We start from the raw sequence: 20055 nt of genomic DNA on the forward strand, positions 1-20055 counted from the left end.
GTCCTTGACTAGTGCAGCAACAACTAAAACATCTCTGTATTATCAACACTGTTTTCAGCACAAATCCAAAACATAGCCCCACACCAGCCACTATAAAGAAAATTAACTCTATCTCAGCTGAAACCAGGACACTGATATATATAAATATACATAAATGAGTGTTCAGCTTTAACAGTTTTTGATCACCAAGTGACAGCCATATAATGCAACATTTAAAATAACCATCTTCAAATATACATTATATACATATATATTCTTTATTTGAAATAATAATTTTTGCTTTATAACTTTGTTTTTCTATTTTGTCTAACAACTATTCACAGGGAACTTACTAGCCCATCTAGAAATTATGCCTAAATAACATTTATTTTTACCCATAGTGTCACTTATGTTTGTTCTACACAGAACTAGCAATCCATAGGGAACTCATCAGCCCACATGGAAGTAGAAAAATCTTTGTATCTCAAGTCAGTTCAATTATCTGTATTTTCTTGCACTTATAAGAAATCTTTAATAGGAGAAAAAAAAACAAAAATTCACAGGCTCCATTCTGAATCAATGAATTTTAGTAAAAACCAGGTCTATTATCACAAATTTTTCTTCCTGGCTAATCTCAGTTTCTAAAATTTGAAGTAATCGGTTTTTGTATAGTACTGAGTTAAAAGCATGAACAAAGACATCATGCTTCATTTACCTGCTTTGTGACTGTAGTCTACTTTATAAAATAAACGCAAAGCTGCACACTAGCAATTCTGTCTGCAGAAACCAGTTGCCTGCATTATTTTATTACAGAATCTCCCTTCCTCATCATGCTTATGATGGATTAACTTCATGCAGTGGCAACAACACTGTAAGTCTTGAGAACTGTAAAAGTTCAGAAGTTAAAATTGTCATGTTGTTATTAAGTGTAATGACAAGTGATTTCTTTTTAATTAAAATGGTAATTAACTATTGAAAGAAAGTAGAGCCACAGGAACCTGCTGTGAATGCTGTAAAGCCTGCAGGTATTCAAAACTCCCTAACTGAGGCTGCACAGAGCAGACTAGGGTTAACGGTAACCCTCTAACCTCTAAGTAAATTTATGTCCGAGACAAGCTATCAAGGAAATAAATGGATTATTCATTTTTTTATTGTTTCCCTTTATAACTCATTATTTTTTCCAGAAGATATCTTTAGTCATATTTGGAAGCTTTGTGCAAGGATAACTAGGTAAAATTCCATCATCTGTCTTCAACACCAGACCACAACAGTACAATCTAATAACATTCATTCCTATACCATACTAGCAACATAAGCATATGGAAAGCCATTGAACACCATTTAAACTTGCAATAATGTCATATTCACTTGCTCTGTGCTGGGCTAGGCAACACAGAAAACAGGCTAGTATGTACAGTATTATTAATCTGACTGAGGAAATGAAATGCAGCATCAAATGTCTGTTTCAGAGAATGCAAAGTGCCTACAGTGTCTGAGTAGACATCTTGAATGTAATCAGGATTTATAAGCCTATTAACATAAACAATAGGGTTAGACAAGTTAATTTAAATTTGCTCACAAATGGCCACAGATATGGCCTTAAGATCTGCAGAATGCTCCGATGTTCCATGTATTACAACTGTATAAACTAAAAAGATTAAATGAAAAAAAAAATAGTTTAAAGCTAGCATAACATTTCACCCAATAAACATGAGTATATGCAGAATAGATTCCCTAGGCACCTTTCTTTACCACTGACCCATAAATGATATGCAGAACAGTAATTAAAGCTTTTTTCTTTTTCGGCATGCAATCCCATTGGGTTCTCTCCCTAGATCTCACCCCTGAAGGGTACATACAAGAATAATTAACATATATATTACACCATGAAGTTTGTACTTTGTAGATCTAACTTGAAAAGGTTCATCTATGCAAACAGAGAAAGGATTTGTATTAAACTTATCTTTGGTGAGGAAAACATACTACCTATTAGAAAGAACAAAAAAAATAGGATATGTTAGAAAATAGACATGGTTGAAAGGAGATAATTAAAAGCATTACTGTTGATCATCCTACCTCCAGCTCAGTGGGTGAAGTGCTTGCCCCCAAAATATACTTAGTTTATATATATGTATGCATATATATAACATATATACTTTTTATTATTATTGTTGTTATTATTGGAACCAAAAAGACACTCAAAATCATTCTCGAAAAACATGTATCCAATATTTCAAGGGATACTTCATTCCAATAAGGAAAATGTTCCCAGATAAAAGTAGCATGGTAGAGTTCCTTGTTCTACACATTGTCTTAGTGCAAGAGTGCATGCATGCATGAGAGAAAAATACACGTGAGTAACCCTTCAGCCATTTCACACTCTTCTGTTTGAGCAGCATAGTGGCTAAAGACCAGCACTGTGGCTAAGCAAATCCCTGTTTCTGGGACAGAAACAAAAAGCAAAGTAGATAGATAGAACAGACAACAGATAGACAAGCAGTAGGTGAAGTGTGAACCAGAATTCTTCTAATAACAAGGATGGATTCATTGCAAGAAGGTCACAGTCTTACCTTTCTTGTATGAGGCAGTGTAATGACCAGTATGTACCAAAACCCAGATTTTACCTGTGATTCCAGAATAGACTGGTGAAACAAAGATAAGACATCCACATTTCCTATTAGCTCTTTATCACCTCTTGTTATATGGTAGGTGCAAAAGAACTATACCATAGTGAATGAGGTGTGACCACTGCATTTGTTATCAGTTCTTTCGATGCAAATTCACAGAATCACAGAATCATATAGGTTAGAAAAGACCTTTAAGATCATCGAGTCCAACCATAAACCTAACACTACCAAGACCACCACTATACCATGTCCCTATGCACCTCATCCAAATGTCTTTTAAATACCTCCAGGGATGGTGACTCAACCACTTCACGGGGCAGCCTGTTCCAATGCTTGATAATCCTTTCAGTGAAGTAAAATCTCCTAATATCCAGTCTAAACCTCCCCCGGCGCAACTTGAGGCCATTCCCTCTTGTCCTATCACTTGTTACTTGGGAGAAGAGACCGACCCCCACCTCTCTACAACCTCCCTTCAGGTAGTTGTAGAGAGCAATAAGGTCTCCCCTCAGCCTCCTTTTCTCCAGGCTAAACAACCCCAGTTCCCTCAGCTTCTCCTCATAAGACTTCTGCTCTAGACCCTTCACCAGCTTCGTTGCCCTTCTCTGGACACGCTCCAGCACCTCAATGTCTCTCTTGTAGTGAGGGGCCCAAAACTGAACACAGTATTCGAGGTGCAGCCTCACCAGTGCCGACTACAGGGGCACGATCACTTCCCTAGTCCTGCTGGCCACACTGTTTTTGATACAAGCCAGGATGCCATTGGCTTCTTTGGCCACCTGGGCACACTGCTGGCTCATATTCAGGCGGCCATCAACCAACACCCCCAGGTCCTTTTCTGCTAGGCAGCTTTCCAGCCACTCTTCCCCAAGCCTGTAGCGTTGCACAGGGTTGTTGTGGCCCAAGTGCAGGACCTTGCACTTGGCCTTGTTAAACCTCATACAATTGGCCCCAGCCCATCGATCCAGCTTGTCCAGGTCCCTCTGCAGAGCCTTCCCACCCTCAAGCAAATCAACACTCCCGCCCAGCTTGGTGTCACCTGCAAACTTACTGAGGGTGCACTCAATCCCTTCGTCCAGATCATTGATAAGGATATTAAACAGGACTGGCCCCAACACAGAGCCCTGGGGGACACCGCTTGTGACCAGCCACCAACTGGAGTAAACTCCATTCACCACCACTCTTTGGGCCTGGCCATCCAGTCAGTTCTTTACCCAGCAAAGAGTAAACCCGTCCAAGCCATGAGCAGCCAGTTTCTCCAGGAGAATGCTGTGGGAAACCGTGTCAAAGGCTTTACTGAAGTCTAGATAGACCACATTCACAGCCTTTCCCTCATCCACTAGGTGGGTCACCTTGTCATAGAAGGAGATCAGGCTGGTCAAGCAGGACCTGCCTTTCCTGAACCCATGCTGGCTGGGCTTGATCCCTTGGTTATTCTCTACATGCTGTGTGATAGCATTCAGGATGATCTGCTCCATCAGCTTCCCTGGTACCGAGGTCAGGCTGACAGGCCTGTAGTTCCCCGGGTCCTCCTTCTGGCCCTTCTTGAAGATGGGCGTCACATTTGCTAATCTCCAGTTAGCCAGGACTGCTGGTAAATGATGGAAAGGGGCTTGGTGAGCACATCTGCCAGTTCCTTCAGTACTCTCAGGTGGATCTCATCAGGCCCCATAGACTTGTGAGTGTCTAAGTGGTGTAGCAGGTCACTAACCATTTCCCCCTGGATTATGGGGGCTCCATCTGGTCCCTATCCCTATCTTCTGACTCGGGGGGCTGGGTACCCAGAGAACAATTGGCCCTCCTTTTAAAGACTGAGGCAAAGAATGCATTAAGTACCTCAGCCTTTTCCTCATCCTTGGGCACTGTGTTCCCTCCCCCGTCTACTAGGGGCTGGAGACTCTCCTTAGCTCTCCTTTTGCTGCTAATGTATTTGAAGAAGTATTTTTTGTTGTCTTTTACGGCAGTAGCCAGATTGAGCTCTAGCTCAGCTTTGGCCCTTCTAATTTTCTCCCTGCACAACCTCGCTACACCTTTGTAGTCCTCTTGACTTGCCTGCACCTTCTTTCAGAGTTTGTAGACTCTCCTCTTTTTCCTGAGTTCTAGCCAAAGCTCTGTATTCAGCCAGGCCAGTCTTCTTCCCCGCCAGCTCACCTTTTGGCACCTGGGGACAGCCTGCTCTTGTGCCTTTAGGACTTCCTCCTTAAAGAATGTCCAGCCTTCCTGGACTCCTTTGCCCATTAGGGCTGCCTCCCAGGGGACTCTGTCAACCAGTCTCCTAAACAGGCCAAAGTCTGCCCTCTGGAAGTCTAAGGTGGCAGTTTTGCTGACCCCCCTCGCCGCTTCTCCAAGTATCAAAAACTATCATTTTGTGATCACTCTGCCCAAGACGGCCTCCAACCATCACATGGCTCACAAGTCCTTCTCTGTTCGTGAACAAGAGGTCCAACGGGGCATTTTCCCTAGTTGGCTCCCTCACCAGCTGTGTCAGGAAGTTATCATCTGCCACACATTCCAGGAACCTCCTAGACTGCTTCCTCTCTGCTCTATTGTATTTCCAGCAGACATCCAGTAGGTTGAAGTTCCCCACAAGAACAAGGGCTAGCAATCATGAGGCTTCTCCCAGCTACTTATAGAATAGTTCATCTCTCTCCTCATCCTGGTTGGGTGGTCTGTGACAGACTCCCACCACAATATCTGCCTTGTTGGCCTTCCCCCTCATTCTTACCCATAGACACTCAACCCCATCGTCACCATCATTAAGCTCTAAACTATCCAGACACTCCTTAACATACAGGGCTACCCCACCGCCTTTCCTGCCTCGCCTATCCCTCCTGAAGAGTTTATAGCCATCCATCACCGCACTCCAGTTGTGCGAGTCATCCCACCATGTTTCCGTGATGGCAACCATATCATAGTTTTCCTGATGTACAAGGGCTTCCAAGTCCTCCTGTTTGTTGCCCATACTGTGTGCATTGGTGTATAGGCACTTCAGCTGGGCTGTCGTCCGTGTTTCCTTCATAAAAGAACACCCCTTATGTGCTTTGAGGTGTTTCACTGGTGTTTCCCACTTGGCTCCTATTGCCTCAGTATCCCCTAGCTCAACTCTGTTCGACTTCGGCTGTGCACCAGTGTACCCCGCACATCTCAGAGACACAGGCTGAGTGCCCGCACTGGCACCTGCTCCCTCTAACCGTGGCACGTTATCCCTCAGCTTCTCACGGGCAAGCCTGATATTACTCCCCTCCCCTTTCGAGTCTAGTTTAAAGCTCTGTCAATAAGCCCTGCAAGCCCCTGAGCAAAGATTCTCTTTCCCCTTTGAGAAAGATGAATCCCATCAGATGCCAGCAAACCTGGTGCTGTGTAGGCCATCCCGTTGTCAAAAAAAACAAATCCATGGCGATGACACCAGCCACGGAGCCATGAGTTAATAGATTGGGTACCTCTGTTCCTTCTAGTGTCACTGCCCACAACTGGAAGGAGAGAGGAGAAAATAACCCGTTCTCCAGAGTCCCTTACTAGCTGTCCCAAGGCCCTGAAGTCTCTTTTGATTGCCCTAGGACTTCGTGTTGCAGCTGCATCGCCCCCCACATGGAAGAGCAGTAGGGGGTAATAGTCCGAGGGCCGTACCAGGTTAGGGAATATCCTCGTGATACCCTTACCCTGGGCCTCAGGGAGGCGGCAGACTTCCCTAAGAGGAGGGTCCGTCCGGCAGATCGGACCCTCGGTTCCCCTCAGAAGGGAGTTGCCCACAACTATAGCCCATCTTCTCTTCCTTGTGGAGGTGGTGTTGATACTAGAGGTACGCTTTTCTGACCTGGGCAACACCTCTGGCACAGATGGACTGTCATTCCCATCCTCCATTGACTGGCCTTCCACCTCCAGGGCCTCATACCTGTTGTACAGAGGTACCTGGGGAGGCGAGGTGGGCAGGGAGGGCCTTCGCCTGCCACCACAAGCGTGGACTTGCCTCCATTCACTCTCCTCCTTTGAGCTGCTGCCTTCAGCCCGGTGGCCGGGGGGGGGATACAGGATGCCCTTGAGCGTGGGTTCTTACTGGTGGCTGCTGCTGTTCCTGTTCCTGTCTCGGGGGGGCAGAGCATGGCACCACCAGTCTATCTCTTTCTCAGCCTCCCTGATGCTCCTTAACCTTTCTACCTCCTCCCGTAGCTCTGCCACCATGCAGAGCAAATCATCCACCCGGTCGCACCTCACACAGCTGTCCTCACGGCTGCCATGTGTGAACAGCGAGAGGCCCAGGCACTCCCTGCAGCCTGAGACCTGGGTGGCTGCATGTTTCCGTGGGAGCTCTGTCTGGGTAGCCACATCCACTCTGGCGAGCACAGAGGGCATCGCTTTCTGACGAATGAATACTATAGCTGGTTTCTTCTGAAAGGATGAGGACTACCGAATGAACGCACCTCTTGAGCTGGTAGGGTGACTCCGCCTTCCCTGCACGCCCTGTCTGCACGAACTGACACGCAAACTGATGCGCAAACTGACATGCCACGCCCTTCTGATGCGCCACGCCCTGTTTGCCTGTCCTGTTCACCACGGTCCCTGGGGGCCGCTCTTGCACGTGAGGGAATTGCCGCCGTCACTCCTGTCCCCGCCCACGCTGAGTCAGAGCCGGGCCCTCATCAGGAGCTGCCTCCTTCCTGCTCAGGGGTCGGGCCGTGGCTGCGGTCACCCTCTCTCTCTGTGCCCTTTTTTCCCCTTCCCTGCGCGGTTTTGCCACGGTGTAGCCATTTCAGCAACGGTTCCCTGATGCGGTCCTCTGTCCCAGAGCCCCTTGCATCGGAGGCTTCGCTGAAATGGCGCTGAAAATGGCGCTGAGATTCTGACAGTCCTACTGGACTTCATTGTATAATATGCCCTGATGGCACCACAAAGTGTGCAATTCACATGTATTTGCCCTCTAACTGATTGTGAAGTTGGAGATGTATAATTATTTTATTGTGTTACGTTAACTTATCAGTAAGAGTTTTTTTTCTTGAGATCTGTGAGCTTCATAATCTAGCTTGGTAAAGAAGATGACATGCAAGGATTTCCTGGAACTCTTTGCAGCTCCCAAGCTTATGCAAAAACTAATTGTTATGCCAAAGACAGACAAAACTTGGCAGCACCTATTTAACAACTCTTCTACAGAGAACAGTGTTTGACCTAAAACCTCCTGAAGTTAATAAATGTCAGTGAACTGTGGCAAAGGTTCTTAACGTTCAGGCTGACTTACAGTATTCTAGTCTGCGCTCTGAACAACCGTTAGGAAACTGATCTTCTGCAGTACGGGCAAATGGGTACAAGAATGGGTATTGCTTCATACCATACTGGATTTGATCCTGGGGACAAAGCTGTATTCACAATAATGTGTCAGGGGTTTAGAGCAAGACATTTAATTTTTATTTGCTTCACTTTTAATATGTATAATGGAGATATTAACACTACCCTACTCAATATTGGACCCCTTCAAAATACTGGAAAGGCATTAAATGAGATTTATGTAAAAGGAGTTTCTGAAACATTGTCATTAGTCTCATTATGCCCACCAGCTATCACTTTTCTGAAGAAGTATGAGAACAGAAAAAATTCCGCTTGCAGACATCATAAAAATATACCTATTCAGTAACTTGATGCATGTTACATTCGTTTCCTTGTTTTCATTCCTGACAATTTTGTTTTGCTTGTAAAATACACTTGTTCTTTTTACCTGTTTCTGGACAGTCACTAACATGCAGTGAACATCCATTAGTTAAGATTCTGTTAACTTGTTTATTTCAATAGAATCACAGGACTGATGAAAGGACTTTAAAAAGCTGTCTCATTCATTCCTCTACCCTAAGATTGAGATTGTTCCATAACTTTGATGGGGTTTGTTTTGATTCTTTATAAGAATTTTGATTTGCTTCATTGAATAGTTTCCTCTGGTCTTGATTAAACTTAAAAGTAAACTTTTCAGTATATAGTTCAACCCTATAAAACATGTAATGATATGATTGCTTTTGCACATATCTTCCCTTATTATGAAATATTTGTTTTCTTATAAGAGGTTAACTGCTGTAGTGAATTATTCATCAGTTACAGAACTCTCATGTCTTTATCTGCGCCACACCACACAGAAACTTAACACATATATTAATGTGGATTTTGTTAAGTGAAGCATATCAAGATTTTACACATTTAATGTATTTGGTAAGTTATCTGTCAACTAAGTAATTGACTAAGAGTAAAAAAAAAAGTTTAATAAGTTTTGAGAAACTCGCTGTTTTAAGGGGGCATGAGATGGAAATCAAAATCCTTAATAAGATTTGTGGAAAACAGAAATGACCTCAAAAGTCCTTTCCCTTATTCCTATGATTTGCAGACAGTAAGAGAACGTTGCTTACAAGTGCCATAATACTCAGTGTATGTTCTGTGACAAATTATGGCTGGTAGGTTTTGATTGTTTTAATTAAAATTTTAATCTTCCTCACATAATCGTTCCTGAATAGTTGATTACATACACAAAATGTTCGATCATAGTTATTTTAGAATACGTTTCTATTCCTGTGTAGCAGTGGTATTTTTCTCCCCTGTGGTATAGTCATTCAATAGCCAAAAGAGAGATGTAATTGCAGTAGTAGGTCACTTTTGTTAGTGTATATTACCAATACAGAAGAGAGCAGTTATTAAGGGGAAATTATTGAGGAAACTGTAGTAGAATATAATTATTTCAGAATGGCTATACCAGTTAATCTCTGTCAGTTGATAAAGTCCACAGAACTGCACCTGCCCACAGAGAAAAGATGTGCATCTACTTGGGATTCAAAAGTACAAGCTGTGTTGCTGAAGCAGTTCCTGACTATGTAAATCCTCTTGTTCAGTGCAAGATGCTGTGATGCATCATTAAGTGACTTGTCTCACACTTTATGCTAGATTAAAAGATTCTGCATTTTCCCCAGACTGAAGAACTCCAGAAACTAAATGTGACCAGAATTGGCTGCAGAAACAGGATTTGTTAGTAGCTTACTCCAGCAAATCTGTCTGTGGTAGTTTCCCTACCCTAGGCCCTTTTCTCAACCAATATCAAACATTTCTCTTAACTTTCATCAGATCTAGTGTAGGATATTCATGAATGTGACAACTGACAGCACAAGGAATCAAATAAGAAACATTTAGAGAAATCTATAACAAACTATGACACCAATGATAAAGTGCAGAACTTTCACATTGTTGTTATTAATACCTTAATTCGAGATTGTCGTCATTGTTTAACTGCACTAAACACAATTTCTTGTTTTCTGTTTCACATAAATCACAGCATACCTTAACTCTTTGCCTATCACCAGGTTTTGAAATGCTAAACCAGCATGTCACTTGTGGAACTTATTTCTGCTTGGTTTACAAGGAGTAAAACTCTGTAAAACTGTTCAAAAAAAAATTTCCTCAGAACGGAAATTCCAGAAGAGTAGGAAAAATAAGAGATGTTCTATTTTGGAAATTCCAATGGGATAAGAATTCTTAATCATCAGAAGTTTTGACTTGCAAAGTTTTGATACAAGTCTGAGCCACGGAGTACAGCTCACCTTAGTACAGTTCCCAAGGCTCCTAGCATGAAAGCTGGCAATTTAAATCCCTAGACTAGATCCATTCAGAGATTTCAAAGTTTCCAGAGTTCCTTGGTGCAGATACAGAAGCAAAAAGGCTAAGGGAAGAGTAAAGGTAGCAGGTCTATAACCAGAAGACTGAAATTTGTTTGGATTTCCTAATTACATATCAGATTAGCATTTCTACTCCTAAAGCAACAGTCATATTTGCATTTCTGTCCAGAAACAGACACTTTAGGTCCCTGAAGACTTTCAGCCCTGTGACAGTCTACACAGCAGTATTTACCTGGAGCTACAGACCTTGAGCACTCCATATTTATTAGGCAAAATTCCATTTAAGTCTCCTCCTAGGCTCAAGAAATAAAAAAACCCTGGATGTCTTTCCTTGGAGAGAAGTAGTAAGTGAAACAATTCAAATTTTTACTTGTTGAAAACACAGAGAATAAAACCAACTTCTTCAGGTTTGTATCTAGTTCATTGAATGGTTCCTGTTCCTGGTTACAAGTTATAATAATGAGCCCCTTAAGAATGTAAACAACAGAAAAAGGAGTGATCTACCTTCAAGTCTGCTTTTTGCCAGCTGAGGGAAATTTTTTCACCATACCTCTTAGCTCTATGAGTCAGTGTGATATTATTTGAACTTTAGCAAATTTCACACTGGTTTTTCTTTACTTCCTATTTTCCTAACCTAAAACAGAAAATACATGCTCTTCTTTTTCTTATCTGAGTCTTGGGGCTTGTTAGTTACAATGAGGCAGCACTGAAAGCCAAGAGAAAGCACTTCGAGTGTCAAGTGTGTCACTATAAGGCAGATAGCTGATTTGGAGTCAGGATCACCACTCTTTTCCCTCTGGCTGCAGACCTACATCATCTTTCTTGCTCCTGAGCTGGATCACCAACTGGCCAGGAAGGGGAGACACACCACAGACTGGGTGATGGAGCGGAGAGAAATAAGGATGCAGAAATCTGAACTTACATCATCTTAATTGCTACAGAAGGATACCTGTAGAACAGCTTAGTAGCCATTGAAACTGGTCTAAATCATCTCCCTTTCCACAAAAACTCAGCACAGGATGTTCTCATCCTTTCCCATAAGGTGTTGGTCTGACACCCAGGTAAATGCGGTCACTTCTGCTGCGTTAGTGTTCTGTTTTTCTAGAAAACCTACACAGGCAAACAGCTCTTTAAAATTCTAATGTACTTTACCCAACTACATGAGATAAAACCTTGCAATTCAGCAATGATGTGTACTAGGGAAATGTGATGAATGGGGGAAAAGAAAAAAAAAAGCAAAGCAGTATTTTCCTGCTAAAAATGAGAGACAACCCACTGTAGATAAGTAACAGCATTGACCAGACACAGTGCCCTTAACTGTGGAGATAATGCTGGAGCATTTTAATTTCCTTTGTGTTTTCACCATATATGGGATGTTTAGGATATATTGGATAAAAGTTGTTTGTTCTCTTCCCTACACTCTTGTACTGGTTCCACCTACCTCTCAAGGCTGCATTTGAGAGTGTCATGGTTTAGCCCCAGCTGGCCACTGAACACCACGCAGCCGCTCGCTCACTCCCCCCTGGTGGGATGGGGGAGAGAATCAGAAGAGCAAAAGTAAGAAAACTCGAGGGTTGAGATAAAAACAGTTTAATAGGGAAAGCAAAAGCTGCGCACGCAAGCAAAGCAAAGCAAGGAATTCATTCACTCCTTCCCATGGGCAGGCAGGTGTTCAGCCATCTCCAGGAAAGCAGGGCTCCATCACGCCTAATGGTTACTTGGGAAGACAAACACCATCACTCCGAACGTCCCCCCCTTCCTTCTTCTTCCCCAGTTTATATACTGAGCATGACGTCATATGGTATGGAATAGCTCTTCGGTCAGTTTGGATCAACTATCCTGGCTGTGTCCCCTCCCAGCTTCTTCTGCACCTGGCAGAGCATGGGAAGCTGAAAAGTCCTTGACTAGTACAGCAACAACTAAAACATCTCTGTATTAGCACTGTTTTTAGCACAAATCCAAAACATAGCCCCATACCAGCCACTATAAAGAAAATTAACTCTATCTCAGCTGAAACCAGGACAGAGTCAGTAACTAACTGTTTATGATTTCTGTTTATACTCCACGGGTCTCTGGTGTGGTCCTGTGCCTGTACCCTCAAGACCTCTGCTATCATCCTGTAATTGTACTCCCAGGCATTGCTGCTACAGAAACTAAGCTCTGTGGATAGGATAGTTTGTGAAACTTCCTTCCACACATGCAGTCTGGAATGGTTTAGCAGCTTAGCAATTATCTGATGGCAAACCTAATGAAGAACCACAGCCAGGTGGGTTCTCCGCTACATGCCAGACATTCCCAGGTTGTCTAGAGCATATCCACAATGTATGCAAACAAAGGTTTGTATAAGAAGGTAGAAAGTCAACTTCTGCCTTAAAGTGCAGGCAGAGGAAGATTATCCCTTTACAGAATACATTACTGCCTGCATGGGAACACACTGGAAGTTGAGATCATGTTTCAGGTTCCATCACATTTATGAGCAGATTCAAACACATTCATCCCACCTCTACTGCCACTGCCTTCACTACCACATTTTACAGTATCTGCTGAAGGAGAAAAAAAATAATTCTCTCAAACTGCTGCTGAACTTTTTGCTGCAGTATGGTACAATACAGTTTGAGAAAAAAGGTAAGACTATGACACACCAGGTCAGTGCTATGCTCCTCCTGGACAGCATAGTCTAGAGTTTTATCATCAACCTAAAGACTGCTTGGGTATTTCAAATAAAGCAACAACTTAAACCCTAAAATAGGTCTGGGAAACAGAAACCATACCTCCATCCTGCAGTATCAATTAGAGTACTGAATTGCATTATTTTTCTAATTAGAACAGTTCATAAATTTATGCTTAGATCTCTCTCCTGAAGAAGTCTATATCCCTTCAGACTGAGAAGATAAGTTATGATGAAGCTAATATAACATGGCCAACAACATGACTACCTGACAGATTTTAAAACAAAGTAGCTGCTGGAGGCAAATTCTGAGAGGAAACCCATCCGACCATTGTGCTGCAGAGAAGCACCAGGAGCGTTCAATAGACCAATCCTCTCAGTGGATCTTTGGTTGATTTCTGCCTTTCCTCTCCTCTGTTCCAAGATCCCAGTTCCTGAGCCCTAAAGACTAATCTTTTCATACCTTAATTCATTTATTAAATGTACCTTATTTAGTAGCAAACTGCTCCAGAAATCAAACAGACTCCTAGGATAAAATCTACAGAAAATACAGGAATTTTCACAGGGATTTACAGAATCACAGAATTGTATAGGTTAGAAAAGGCCTTTAAGATCATCATGTCCAACTGTAAACCTAACACTACCAAGTCCACCACTACACCATGTCCCTAAGCACCTCATACAAATGCCTTTTAAATACCTCCAGGGATGGTAATTTCCACTGTCTTCTGCCAATGTAAAATATATTGTATGCTTGTAGATTTTTGAACTGTACAGGGCAGTGACTAATAAATGTTTAAATCTTCTACAAAAACCACGTATCATAGGTTATTTTCTCTGCTTATACAGAAACAAGCAAGGCACAGAGCAATTAGATCAGGCACTCAGAAAGACAATACAACAAGAACATATTGAAATTGTAACTCCAATTTAAAAGGGTTTTTTTGTATGATATCTATTACCCTCCCCCAGCTTCTCTTATGAGCAGGAAATCCACAAACATGAAAACTAAGAATATTGTCCTAAATTTCATTGAGATAATACTAATAATCAGACTGAACCAATGAATAAGACAGAGCTGTGTAATCTGATGAGGTTCTTCAATGGCCAGAGTAGAACAAATGGAAAATCAGTAGACAATGGAAAACCCTACACAATCTTCCCTTGGAAAATGTTTGAAATACCTATGAGCAGTAATGCAATAACTCCTCACACCTAGTCATTTCTGCAGGGAAAGGAAAGGTCATAGAACACATCCATAGAAGTAAACACTCAGAGGTCTTTAAAGCATGATCAAATATGTAAATATTTTTCAGGTATATTTGGTTTTCTGGAAGGAAATAACAACAGATGCTGGAATATAGGGAGCCCTGCCATAGGATCATGACACGAGGGCTCTTTTGCAACCCTAGTTTGTATTAGATAAGGTATGCCACAATATGAAAGAGAATCTCACATTTCACGTTATCACAGAAGAAAGTATTTCTCTATGTAGCACTATCTTTTTTTAAAAATTAGTATTGACTCATGATTATGCATCTTATATTTGAAAACTTCTCTATTCATGAGAAATTTATATTCATATATTGTAGTAGCTATTTCAGAGTAACTGAAGTCTTGCTTTCCTTCTTTTGCAATAGTACACTTTTCATTGCATCTTTTCAGCTTCCCACTACTGATTTTGTAATATCTTTTGAGAAACATGTCATCATTAATTCTTTTTTACCAGCAATATGTTGTTGTTAGGGATTATAACAAGAAAATACAACTGCAAGCTTTGAAAGCCTGGGAGATGCTTTATCAACTTCATAGACTGGAACCCCTCTCTTAAATAAAGCCTTCAAAGGGTATTTTCCATGGATATAATATTCACCCTTGAGCTTTCTTATATCCCACTGAGCACAATATGAAAATGAAAGTATTTCATTATAGCTAAGTGCTATAAACAATCAGTGAAACTGGTGTGTCCAAGATTAAACAAATACAAATTGTCACCAAATTCTTTATGAAAACTCAGGACCATTTCTGCCTTTGTTTTCTCTTAAACACAAAAAGAAAAAATAAGTCATCTGTGAGGTACAGCTATTTTAATGTCAGAACTTCAAAGTCAGCCAGGAATAGAGTTCATATCAATGTCCTTAAGAAAAAAATAAAATTAAATACAGACATAAAAGTAAGCCTTACAGTTCAGATAGATTATTTTGAATCAGTATCTCTTACCACTTTATAAAATGACAAAGCTCAAAGTTCAGCAGATCAATTTTAAACATAATTATCATGTGCTCAGATTCAAAGATAGATAGCAGATTATATATTTGTTGGCTTTGCTGAAGAATAGGTGATTACAAGAATAGGCCTTGTAATATTTTGGGATAAGATGCATAAGCATGATTTTTTTTCAGACCAAAACTTAGTTCAGATGCATTCCAAAATATGCTGAACGCTTTTCAGGAACTCAGTATTAGCCTCAGCTTTGGGCCAGCTCGTTAGTCTGTTTTGCATTTGAAAGGAAGATAGTAGAAGGAAATAAACTGCAGTTCAAAGTTTTAATAAGTCCTTTCCTCTTTGTGAACTCAGGATTTCCTTGGAGCATACACAGTACAGGCCCTGCATAACCATACACAACAGGAAGCTAATGAGAGCTTCCAGTGATTCATGATGTGCATCATAAAAAACCAAAATGTTTTAATTTACCATTCCTCAAACAGTACATATCGGTTTATTGTTAGAATATTAGTCTTTATTAAAACCTGAACTAATAGCATTTAGAGTACCATTTGATCATTCTTCCCCAAATTCACCAAGATATGCTACCTTACAAGCTAATGGATTCCTGATATCTGAGTGTTTGGAAAAATTTTAGTTATGTTATTGTTTGAATCTTCTTTAGGAACTTGCTAAAATAACACTAATGCTCTTCTTACTAAACACTTCTGATGTGTTCATTTGAGTTATCAAGACATTTCAGTGGTCACACTCTTCTTTCTTTATAGATAAAAAAGTTTCCACAGCACCAGTAACTGTTTTCTTTAATGCCTACATTCCTTTCTCATGGCATGCATTACATGTTCTCACCAAAAAAAGCAGAAAAGAAAAAAAAAACAAAACCACTCAACTGTTTTTAAATTATTTTCTCTTTTAGATAAACAGTTTTTATTTCAGTGTAAACACATTTTTTTCCCCACTTGTTTCCTGAATAAAAAAGGAATAAAAAGAAAGATAATAACCCCATGGTTGAAGCATCATCTTTTTAAAAAAATGTCTCTCAACAATATTACTAATTCAGCACAGTTTGTATCTAGCCAGAATGATTATTACTAATAGCCAAAGAAATCATTAAAACCAAAATCTTCCTAATGCTTTAAGTACTTTTCAAATAGATCTGCAAGTAGAATATGCAAATAGATTTGCAAGTAGAATATGAAGCACATCTGAAAATCAAACAGAATGGAGGCAGAATACCATAAAACAGAATTTATCTGACTGGAAAATACAGCCACAGAAGAACTTCAATAAAGTTTAGGGGCATACAGATAAGAGATGCTGACATCTAATTATTCCTCAGCTAAATGGGGCCACTGCTCAGCTGTTAGCTTCTCCACAAAAAGATTACTTTACTCTGAGTCAAGTTGTGCATAGATCTCAAAATCTACAGGAAAAAAAGGAGATAAAGTAAGAGCACTAAGGAGTGAAGCATGTAGAAAGAATAAAGGGGAAAAAAAGGGACTGTATAAAGAACAAGACTCTTCACTCCTAGTCACATCGCTTCCTTGAAAACCTCCACAGGTCCACACTCCTTTCCAGGTTTGTCATGAATGACTTATAGGTTCAGTCAATTGCCTTCTGGTGCACCCAGTGCAGGGAGAGGAATTAGCCCCACTTGTTCCCCCTCTCCCAGTCCAGAAATACGTAACCAGGCTTTTTTCATCAGTGCACTGATAGGTATAAATCCCATAAAGTCTGTCTCCTCACCTTTCATGCTTGTCTCCCTTGCACCCACCTTAGTCTTAAACTAATTTCCCTTCCACAAGAAAGTATTATGAAGATAAATCCTCATCTCTGCAAACAGGTTGTGTCTCACTAGTCAGGATTTTTAACAGCTGATGATTTTGTCCAGAAGGTTATTCTGAAAGGTGCAGTACATGTTGGCACCAAGACATTGCTCTCGAGCCGTGTTCTGCTGTACACGTGTTTCCATTTGTACTAAGGCTTTCTGAGTCACGACAAGCTGTCTCAAAAAGATACTTTTCATAGAGATTATAGCAAAACTCTGATGACCCCACTATTACAGGTGTGAACCTCCTACAGAGCAATTTGCTATGGAATTTTGGGTTTGTGTAGAAGTAGAGAAAATACTTCCTCGTATAGGCTTTCATAAGTTCCACAAAGCTGTCCTGCTTTTGCTCATGCTGTTTTACTAGTATACTAAATCTGTTGTTCTGTCTCCTGTGTAGGCTGCTTGAAATGGGTAATCCAGCTATATCATCCATCTTCCAAGACCTTTGTCAAATGCTTTTCTAGGTTTACAAGATATTATGAAGTGATCAGACCTCTTTAGAAACAAAAGCTGGCTTACAAGAACCTTTGAATGTATTTAGCAGTTATTGAAGAAGAAATCAAAATACTCTTTGAAAACTGTAATATCTTTTACTAGCATTTCTCCCAAAATAATCTTGTGTAACCTTGGATAAATCACTAAACTTCAGTGCAACTCAATTCCCCCATCTGTTTAACAGAAATAATACTATAATCAAAATGATAAATAGCAACTTCAAAATTTTCACCTTCTCTTATTGTCCAAAAGAGTTAGAAGTTAAATAGAAGCATTAAGAATCCCATTTCTTCTCTTGGTCAGCTGAAAATGTATATCTGAGGACATTCATTTGGTCCTTGTGATTAAAAGATTTAAAAGGAATTTTCAGAAGGAGCCCGGAATAATGGAGGATACACTGAAGCAATACAAAACTCTCATTTTACAACAGACCAGTGAGCCTGCTAACAGGATATTCTATCTCTCATAATTGCCATTTTTCAGAGGACAGTTTCCAGCTCTTGTGTTGCTTCTAGCTGCGCAATATTAGTTTCTCACAAGTTATAGCTTTCCAACTATGGTTCTAAGTGTGAGGTTACACAGTGAGTTTTAATTTTAGATAGAATAATAAAACATGGCATTTGTATCTATAAGTCTCTTATAATTTTATAAAGAGAGTTTTGTTAAAAATTTACTCAAAATTAATTGTCTGGGTTATTAGGTGAAATGATTTTTAAATGTCAGCTTTTTTATTATTTGATTTTTTTAAAAAAACAGTTTTTAATACATGAAGGGAATGAAGACTGTCTTCATAAGGAAAGAAATACCTCCATCTTAGCAGGCTATTCATTCACCTTGGTGTGTAAGACATGCTCTTCCAAAGAGGTTGAAAACAACAGGAGAAGAAGCCAGAGCTACATCTCCTATTTCTGAAGTAAGCATCTCAACCAGCGTGTTTCTAAATAAAGATAAGCCACAGCAAGGAAAACCTCAGCGCATCATGTAAAATGATTGATTTTGCCAGCACCTCTTTTCTTTATTTAGGCAGCTATCCAAAATCAAACTCTTATATGACTTGATAGTATATTCTCCTTTTAGGCCTTTGATAGAATTCAGGCCCAGTTAAGCACCAGTCACTCAGTCTTTCATGATAGTCTTAAGTGATATTGTTAAGTGTATGCAGAAGCACAGCTCTGAAGATTCTGAATTACCTTTAACTTCAAAAAAGGACATATAAATTACATAGCAGATAAGCAGGGATTTTCAACATTATAATGTTGGATTTGGGCATCATTTGGCATCTAAGTCTTTGGCATTTACGTATTAAAATATTTTACTGGACAAAAATAATGTGGTGAAAAAAATAGGGCAAGACACTGGCCCTTATATCCTAGAAGATTCACTGTTATGGAAGCAGGAGATTAAACAGAAAAAAGGAGAAGCATACTTTTTTTCATTAACAATAACCCCATTGCTGGGAACCTCTAGGACATTTTTACTACTGTATGCAAGAATTTGTACTCTAACTCAGGAATGCAGAATAGATGGCAGGATGTCTCACCCTGCCTCTCACCTGTAGCCTTGCTGGAGCATACTACTAGAACCTACTCCAAGAAGCTCAGCAAATAACTTCGTTCATCTTACCAGAAGACAGAAGTCCTTTCAATTATAAGTATTTTCATGCCAGGAAGCAGAATTACTACCACAGATTTATTAGTTAATAGTCAAATATTACTGAGCTGCATAAAGACTAATTTAATTAATAAACAGAAATGTGTCTTCAAATTAAAAATCCACAAATATTTTCTACACCTTTCCTCCTAAGCTGCTTTCTGACCAAAACCGTCACAATTTTTGTTCAGTTGCTACAGTGTAATAGACCACACCTCAGCTGCAGTCTGTTTCCTCCCATGTGATTTACATAATCTTTAATTCACATATTGACTGTGGTTACAAAGGACATTGTCACTGATGTAATAGCCCAGTAGGTCTTATCTTTTGTGATACTTACCAAAATCAAAATGTTCTAAAAATTAGACCATAATATGTTTTACCATTCCCATTATGAAGTATTCAAGAATAGGGCTAATTATTAGCTCTGAGCAGTGCTTTATTAAATTCCTCCATTCGCTCAAATCACCTTTTAACCTGACTGAAAAATTCAGAGGGCACTTGCATGAAAAAAAATCTATATATCACTTCTTTTTAACAAATTCAGTTCCTGGGCTGGTACATCTGGCCACCTATTTAAATCATGTCAGTTTCTGATGAAGTGTTGTCACAACAATGACAAACACTTTTTCTTACAAATAGCAGTAACTTTTAAAATCTGTTCATTGGCATTCTATTGTAAACTCAAAACCAAGAACATAATCTGTCTTGATTGCAGCTACGTATTTCCCTGACATTTATATTAACCTTTCTTAAGTTATTCAAGGTGTCAATTTTAGAAGAGATATCAAGGTTTGCAGCTCAAAAGGGTCACAGCATCTGTTCTGGTGTCACACTCCCAGATAAGCTCTTTAGAATGACTCGGCACCTGTACTAAAATACAGATTGCTTTTGTAAACACAGAATTGACTGGCATCTATGTTATTCAGCAAGTCCTCAATTAATTTG

This window comes from Ciconia boyciana, chromosome 2 (assembly GCF_034638445.1).
Source record: "Ciconia boyciana chromosome 2, ASM3463844v1, whole genome shotgun sequence".
In the NCBI taxonomy this organism is placed as follows: domain Eukaryota; kingdom Metazoa; phylum Chordata; class Aves; order Ciconiiformes; family Ciconiidae; genus Ciconia; species Ciconia boyciana.